The following is a 9281-nucleotide window of genomic DNA, read 5'->3' as shown; positions in this document are numbered from 1 at the left end:
ATATGTTGGTATATTTATGTCAGGTTCGCGTCTTCTTATAAGGAACAGAGAATGACAGCCAATTATTTTGGGGGTTTTGCGGAACCTGAGTTAATGGAATCGGTGTGCTAGTTTTCCAAGAAATTAACGCCGTAGTCCAGTTTTCTAACATTTCTAGTTTCTCATAACTACATTAGACCCCAGTTTTCTAACATTTCAAGTTTCTCACAGCTAAATTAAACCCCAGTTTTCTAACATTTCAAGTTTCTCGTAGCTAAATTATACCCCAGTTTTCTAACATTTCAAGTTTCTCGTAGCTAAATTAAACCCCAGTTTTCTAACATTTCAAGTTTCTCGTAGCTAAATTAAACCCCAGTTTTCCAACATTTCAAGTTTCTCACAGCTAAATTAAACCCCAGTTTTCTAACATTTCAAGTTTCTTATACCTAAATCAAACAGCAGTTTTCTAACATTTCAAGTTTCTTATACCTAAATCAAACCGCAGTTTTCTAACATTTCAAGTTTTTCATAGTTATTTGAGACTCCCGTTTTCTAACATTTCAAGTTTCTCATAGCTTTTAAATTAAACTGGGTTTTTGATTGATAGTAAACAAGCAAAAATGAAAGTAAAATAAACGTAAAGTTTACATTCTGAGTCCAATCTTAATATCTATGACTAATTCTTTCGAACATTACATACCTAAAAACATTATGTTTTTTTGACAGTTATATGCAGGCAAATCAAATAACACACGTTACATTTGCACGTAAGATGCTAAAAAGAAATGTTAATATTTCCTAAAATTTTCCGATGTTGTTGGAATTTCCCGAGCTTCATGGAGCAGCAATTGAATTGTATGGCTGTTGTTTTTAAAACGTGATTGTTGATTTGGCATGTTGATGGTACTACAATGTTATTTTCCTACAAAACATTGCAGGTTCTCAATTTTTGTTTCGTAGAGTATCTTTAAGTGTTGGGGAACAAGAGTATCTTTGTCCAAAACAACACGGCGACAGTATAGTTACGTTGATAAGATAACTCTGATGAGCATTGATTTGATGTGAACATATTCTATTGTATGAATATACAAAAAGATCGGTTACAAGTTCTAGCAACTTAGACAACCTCTCCCGTATACAATATATATTATGCTATACATGTACAAATAAAGATTGTCGTACCACAGAAAATATAGTATTAGTTATAATGTACAATTATGATATTATACCATATATGTTTAGGTTCATGTAAGTACACAATCAGGCATAAAATGCAAAACATATTTTAAAATTATGATATACAAGTCCGATTAAAATCTGTTAGAGTTCTTAATAAACTTATGAACTGCTCTGAAAATATAAAAAATTACATCATTTGAAAAATATTCATTTCCCCATAATAAAAGGTGGGTATCGACAATAGCAATATCATTTAGCTGAAGCAGTTCATTGAAAAAACAATTTCTTGCTTGAGTGTATCTTTTGCAGGCAAAGAAGAAATGATGGGCATCTTCAATATGACCACATATACAATTTGGAGAGGCAATGATGTTTTTACGATAAAGATCATTATTTAAAATGCAAGAATGTCTTAATTTGGTATGAATAATATTAACATATCGCTGGCCATATGAATAGTATAAAGGTGGTTTTGAGGGTGTTATTTTAATGTGTTTTTTAAATTTATCAATTGAAGTTATCTCCTTTATTTCTGTACTCAGCAAGTTCCATTTCCTAACTGTGTCGGGAATAAATGTTGTTTTTTTTTATATAATTCAAGTCTGCATCTAGAAAGTGTATAATCGCTAGAATTACGGGTATCATATGATGATAAATTTCTGCGAATATTTGGGCAAATTTCTTTCAGATATTGGGGAACTAAATTGTTATGGATTTTAAACATATTTGTTAATTTAGCTATTTGTCTTCTATCACATGAGCATTGTGTTCCATAGGCCTCCTTTGTGACTATAAATACCTCCGAGTGACGTGACTACCAGAACTTTGCAGAAACCGGTGAAACTGAGAAAAGATCGACGTAAATAATACCGTATTTTTTCTTGCGTATTGTTTTAATCCAAATTTCATAACCAGAATGTCCTAATTGTTAATATTTATCATTCAAATGTGAACATTATTTTCAAACAACCAATAACTGTACATTAAAAGCAGCTCATACGGGGCCTTGGTGAGGTAGCTGGTGTTGAAATTATAAACAGTAGATACGGAGCTTTGTGAGGTAGCTGGTGTTGAAGTTATAAGCAGTACATACGGGGCCTTGTGAGGTAGCTGGTGTTGAAGTTATAAGCAGTACATACGGGGCCTTGGTGAGGTAGCTGGTGTTGAGGTTATAACCAGTACATACGGGACCTTGGTGAGGTAGCTGGTGTTGAAGTTATAAGCAGTACATACGGGGACTTGGTGAGGTAGCTGGTGTTGAAGTTATACGTAAGGGATACAAGACTCCGATGGTCTATTATGTCAGATACGGGACTGGCACGAGTCGCGTAGCGGCGAGTGATCAGTCCCGTATCTGACACAATAGACCATCGAGTCTTGTATCTTAAAACATTGTTCTATCTAAAAACAAATGCATTTGAACGCACAAAAAAAAAAAAAAACAACAACAACAACAAAACCACGTACAAATATACATTGGTATAGAAAAATATATTTACACCTTTCGTTTCTGATTTGTTTTTAATATTTAATATATTAGGAATTCATAAACTTTAATGGCACACGAGGTCAAATCTTGTCTTTAATTCACAAAAAACTGTTAGCTCATCATTTCAATTGTCATAATACGGTACTCCTCAAAAAAGGGTTTTGTTCTTCATGGAAAGCGATTCGAATGCTTCTATTGTCTGAAGACTATACTCAACAAAACTGGTTTTCTTTTATGGGTGAATGAGGGTACGTAAAGGGTGTTCGGAAAGAATCTTTTAGATAAAACAAAACATTGATTTCCCCCGTTCCTTTCTGGAAACCCTAATAATATGATACTGAAACGTAGGCCTATAACTGATATAAAAACAGAAGCCGCAGTCCTCCTTTAGCATTCAGTCCGGGTGCCTTGAAGAAATGGATTCAGATGATTGAAAAGTACATGAGTTTGCGGTAAGATTATTCATTATTTCTACAAATTCTCCTAAGTATATTAACAATCTTTTTCACAGTGTTTATTTTGTTTAATTTTTGTTGGATACAAATTTCTTTTCAATCATTTGTAGCCCCAGTAGTGGAAAATGCAATGCATTATAGCTCAGACCAGAAATCGCTCCTATGGGGAATGTATGGTACGACGACGTCCCAGTCAGGGTAAATAACTGCAACAGATTGTGGCCATAATGTGTAGAGAGGCAGGATTAGATGGGGGTTTTTTTTTTGGTTTTTTTTTTACAAATCACTCTCTTCGGGCTACTGCCGCCACACGCCCATCTGCTGCGGGTGTTGACGAGCAACTTATAGCGAAAAAAAACTGGTCACAGGTCATCTGCGATTCGCAACTACAAACGCACCTCCGAGGAACAATTACACGAGTGTAACACGAGTGTAAGTGATTTGATTCAGAAACCGTCCAGTGTCCCCACCGGAGCCGAAGAAAGTGAAGCTCAATGAAAGTGTTTCCTTTGGATCGAGAAAAGAAATAAACATCACTGCCGGGGATGTAACAGTGAATTTGCGACTTCAATGTGCATGTATTTAAATGACTGATTATGACATGGATTTATAACTGTGTTGCCTAAACGATTTCATATACAGTAAAATCGGATTATACACGAAACACTCATTTCGTATAATTTACTGGAATATTTCACGCCTTGAATATTGTATTTGATAAATAATAAATATGTTTTCTCGCACAAAGAAGAGTGGTCTTTATTCCTGGTTTTTACTGTCAGTCCAATATTTCTCATAATATTGGCCTGCTCTTAATAATACTGGACTATGTTCAGTACCGTATGAAAAATAAAGTACTGTCAAGACAAAGAACTGACGTCACAACAATGTTTTAAGCAGTACATACGGGGCCTTGTGAGGTAGTTGGTGTTGAGGTTATAACCAGTACATACGGGACCTTTGTAAGGTAGCTGGTGTTAAGTTATAAGCAGTACATAATGGTCCTTGTGAGGTAGCTGGTGTTGTAGTTATAAGCAGTACATACGGGGCTTTGGTGAGGTAGCTGGTGTTGAAGTTATAAGCAGTACATACGGGGCCTTGTGAGGTAGCTGGTGTTGTAGTTATAAGCAGTACATAATGGTCCTTGTGAGGTAGCTGGTGTTGTAGTTATAAGCAGTACATACGGGGCTTTGGTGAGGTAGCTGGTGTTGAAGTTATAAGGTAGCAGGGGACAGTTTCGCACTATAGGCCCGGCGGTCAACTTTTTCACAAAATGGAATTACCCCGTATTTGAAGTGATATTACATGTGTAAAAATGTATACAATAATTTTAGGATGCATATCAAATGTAGCTGAGTGCTTAGTAAAAATGTTGATATACAGCATGTAGGTGTCACCATGATTCCTAGCATATAGATGGGTGCAAATACGAAACTAAGACACGTGGTCAGTTGCTGAAGAAATTCCGGTGAAAACATGCAGGGTCTAGCAAAAGGTCTGTAGCTGTGAGGGAAGGTGGATGGCCCCATATGAGAGGTAGATTTTTGAGAAGGGCAGATAGGGTTCTTGATTGTGCACAGTGTCTAAATCCCCATGTTTGGTACTGTGATGGTGTGGGGGTGGTGCGGATTAGCCCAAATGAGGGAAAATCAAAGCAAAAAAGGGGAACCTGCTCAGAGCATGTTTTGTGCACCAGCACAGTACTTATAGATTACATGTAATTTAGGGTCATAATTTATTAACTACACTAATATGAAATACAAGTATTGACATAAAAGGGAAATATGATTTTTCATTAGTCTGTCATAATCTGACTTTGGTGTATACCCCCTATCCACATGTTTCAAAACCAAAGAAACTGTCCCCTGCCATCTAAGCAGTACATACGGGGCCTTGGTGAGGTAGATGGTGTTGAAGTTATAAGCATTACATACGGGGCCTTGGTGAGGTAGCTGGTGTTGAAGTTATAAGCAGTACATACGGGGCTTTGGTGAGGTAGCTGGTGTTGTAGTTATAAGCAGTACATACGGGGCCTATGTGAGATAGCTGGTGTTGTAGTTATTGCTTCAGAGTGTCTTTGTTATGGAATAGTTATGCAATGTCTGTTACACGATATATGTTCAAAGCATAGGGCTCACGGCGGGTGTGACCGATCGACAGGGGGTGCTTACTTTTCCTAGGCACCTGATCCCACCTCTGGTGTGTCCAGGGGTCCGTGTTTGCCCAACTCTAGTTTGTATTGCTTACAGGAATTATGAGATTGATCACTGTTCATTATCTTTACCTTTATAGGAGTTATGAGATTGATCACTGTTCGTTATCTTTACCTTTATAGGAGTTATGAAATTGATCACTGTTCATTATCTTCACCTTTATAGGAGTTATGAGATTGATCACTGTTCGTTATCTTCACCTTTATAGGAGTTATGAAATTGATCACTGTTCATTATCTTCACCTTTATAGGAGTTATGAAATTGATCACTGTTCGTTATCTTCACCTTTACAGGAGTTATGAAATTGATCACTGTTCGTTATCTTCACCTTTATAGGAGTTATGAAATTGATCACTGTTCGTTATCTTCACCTTTACAGGAGTTATGAAATTGATCACTGTTCATTATCTTCACCTTTATAGGAGTTATGAAATTGATCACTGTTCGTTATCTTCACCTTTACAGGAGTTACGAAATTGATCACTGTTCGTCATATTTACCTTTATAGGAGTTATGAGATTGATTACTGTTCGTTATCTTCACCTTTCTGTTACACATACTTCTTTATGATAAAATTCAAATTTACTAATTAATTCAATTGCATTTGGATTTCAGCCTCTCGACAGTCTTCAGTGATTATAGGCCGCCAATTTACACGCTCTCGGACTGTTTCGTCCGTGCGGGATTCCCCTCTGTAGATCATTCTAGTGTCCCGCTGATATAGGATGTACTAAGTATAGGATAACGAAGACTACCCCGTCTGTTCGGAATTCCTCTCTGTAGATCATTCTAGTGTCCCGCTGATATAGGATGTACTAAGTAAAGGATAACGAAGACTACCCTGTCTGTTCGGAATTCCTCTCTGTAGATCATTCTAGTGTCCCGCTGATATAGGATGTACTAAGTATAGGATAACGAAGACTACCCCGTCTGTTCGGAATTCCTCTCTGTAGATCACTGGAGAACACCAAAAATGTGCAAAATGGTTTGTTAGCCGATTTATTACGCAGAGCTTTGTCGTTTTCATGCAAAAGATAAATGGTGACCCGTGTGATGTCAGGAACTGCCTAACAGGATAAATTAATTTAATTTCAGTGACTAATTGTAGCACGGAAAGGTTTAGAAGTAGGCAATACAGTATTCACTCAGTGACTTTTCAATCCTCACGGATACTTAAGCGTATTCTATTGAAATGAAATATTGACTCATACTTTTAAAAATAATCCATGAATTTGGTCGTATATGTCATAAGGTGTAGAATTAAGCTTCGTGGTTTTTTCTTTTCTTTCTTTAACATAATTATTACTGTTTTTATGTTTACTGAGCCCGACATTATGCAAAATGGCTAAATCTTTTCGACATCAAGTTGCATGCATTTTTCAAATGAACATCCCTATAAGATTTCTACAGTGATTTTTCCCACTTTTAATAATAAAATTTTGTGAATTCGGATTATGGGACGTACTATTAATTAACAACTATAATGTCAAATTATGCTCAATGTGTGCATGTATTTTGGAAACTTTACACGGGGTTGTGTAAGGAACACAGCACTAATTTACTCGGCGAAGCGTAGGTCACCGATAACCTGAATAACTGGCACAAGTAACTTCAACTCTGGGGGACAAAATTTGATGTTAGCTGTGGTCGTCTCCCTTTCAACGCTTCACTACGATCTTGTTAAAAAAAATGTGTAATGTCTGCTTTAATTAGAAACATTTTTATGACATGTCCATCAGTTTACATAGAGCTGAGAATTAGTTACTCTGTCGCGCATTTCGCTGAATGTTTCGGAATACAATTGCAAACTATTTTGCCATATTGCAATCTCAGAGAAGATTATAGTGATTGTTGTTCTCGAAGACTATATATGTGCAATTATTGTCTATACGGATTGGTTAACTGAAGCCGTTGTCAGGTATTGAATGATCGAAGCTGTAGGCCGAGGTCAACCTAAATCTGATCAAGTGCGTATATTCACGAGTAGACCGAATCCATGACTGATCAGAAATTTTTTCCCTTCTCATTCTGTATTCCTTCAACAAATAAAAAACATGTGCACGATTGGTAATGTTTAGTAAAGTCGTCAACATCATTGATTTTGTCTTAACATATACATGCTCTCAAACGTACAGTTTGATAAGTCTATAAAGTCGTCCACAAATGTATGGTTGGTCAAAAAAGTTAATGCTGAGGTGAATACACACCAGAAAAGATCGTCAGGACCAATCAGAGAGCATCAGAATTCCTGATCATTCAACAATTGCTTATACAAGCATGTGAAAAAATATTTGATATATGGACAAATGATAAGTCTTGACGAGAAAAATATCTGAATAATGCGTAATCTTCACGCGTAGAATAGACCGGTCGCGAACGCTCAGTGGTAAAGCGTTCGCTTCATTTCTGGGAGGTCGTGAGTGTGCCATGACCACTTCAAACCTAAGGCGATAACATACACAGTGTTTACTGCTTCACCAAGCTCTCCTTGAGACGGTGGTGTATCTACATACTAGTATATCCCCTTTAGAATCCTTTGGATGAATGTATGATATGATTTAGTTATACCGATAAACAATATATTTCAAAGTCGGATTCAATAGGCTACACAAGAGTATGTGAAGAAAAGTCTCATGAATTATGTTTACATAGTCAAATTAGTATCCACTCATGAATTATGTTTACATAGTCAAATTAGTATCCACTCATGAATTATGTTTACATAGTCAAATTAGTATCCACACGTACTCAGCATTTCTAATAACCGGGTGGGGGTGAGGGGGGGGGGGGGGACGGTATCATGTAAAAGAAAGTTAACAAGTAATTTTGTTTGCATGTCCAGAGATCGAAGGTTTGTGACGTATTGTTCAGTTGACCTATGACTTTAACCTTGGTGATACAATGTACATGTTCAATTGAAGTATATACAATAAGATAAAGCCTCTTATTTGGTGAATTGAGGTCAAAGCTATATATATCACAAGATTAAACGAAGGTCTTTACCCTCGTATGCATATTTCACAAATTAAAACATGTTATCCGTGTGATTAATGGCTTTAAGCGCATACAAAGAATAAACGGTGTTCCAAAACTTTTATCTTTGATTATGATTTTTAAATTATGATTAAGAAATAAAAACCAGGATCTACAAGTACAAGACACTGCGAAAATTAATCCCAACAAGTGAATAGATGCGCATGCCCCTGCGTGTTGCTGCAATGAACTTCTGCTGATGACCTTGTGACGGATTATAACATGCAGACACTGCAGTGAAACGTGCATCAATATGTCTAATCTACCCAATCATCAGCAGAAGTGATTGAACCTACATACACTGTACTTTGCAGAATCCCAATATCAACAGATACTTGCGGTTTGCTGAGAGATTCAATGTTATATTTCCATTTAATTTTCTATCTATTCAATACCAGGAGCACGGGGACTGAAATTGACAAATACACAAAATAGATGGAATATATACCTAACACGCAATGTACCTAATTCACATTTTTTGGCTAGAGTAGTGTGCCCTTAGATAAATGTCCTATCCATGCTTCAAAGCTTGCTAAATGCTTTTTCGTTGTTGTACGTCACGTCGAGAAATTTTCACTTATATAGAGACATTACCAGCTGTAGGTGAAGTACTACATTTTGAGCTATACTTGGCGCTCACATTCACCGTAACAGGTATGTAACATCGTTTTTCAAAAGGAGAGGGGGGTTGGGGGTTGAGGTTCAGCCGGAGAATTTGGCTTCACATTTGCCTAAAATTTTTGACGAGCAAATCTAAACACGAAACTTATCTTTTTTATGCCCCCTTCAAAGAAGAGGGGCATATGGATTTACACCTGTCGGTATGTCGATCGGCAGACTACATGTCCGCTTAGTATCTTGAGACCCATTCTCTTGATCGTAATGATATTTCATTTGTTAGTTGGTTATGAACAGGAGAAGACCCCTATTGA

The sequence above is a fragment of the Ostrea edulis genome, chromosome 2 (genome assembly GCF_947568905.1).
Source record: "Ostrea edulis chromosome 2, xbOstEdul1.1, whole genome shotgun sequence".
Classification (NCBI taxonomy): domain Eukaryota; kingdom Metazoa; phylum Mollusca; class Bivalvia; order Ostreida; family Ostreidae; genus Ostrea; species Ostrea edulis.
The sequence above is the reverse complement of the archived record's forward strand: the minus strand, read 5'-3'. Positions refer to the sequence as shown.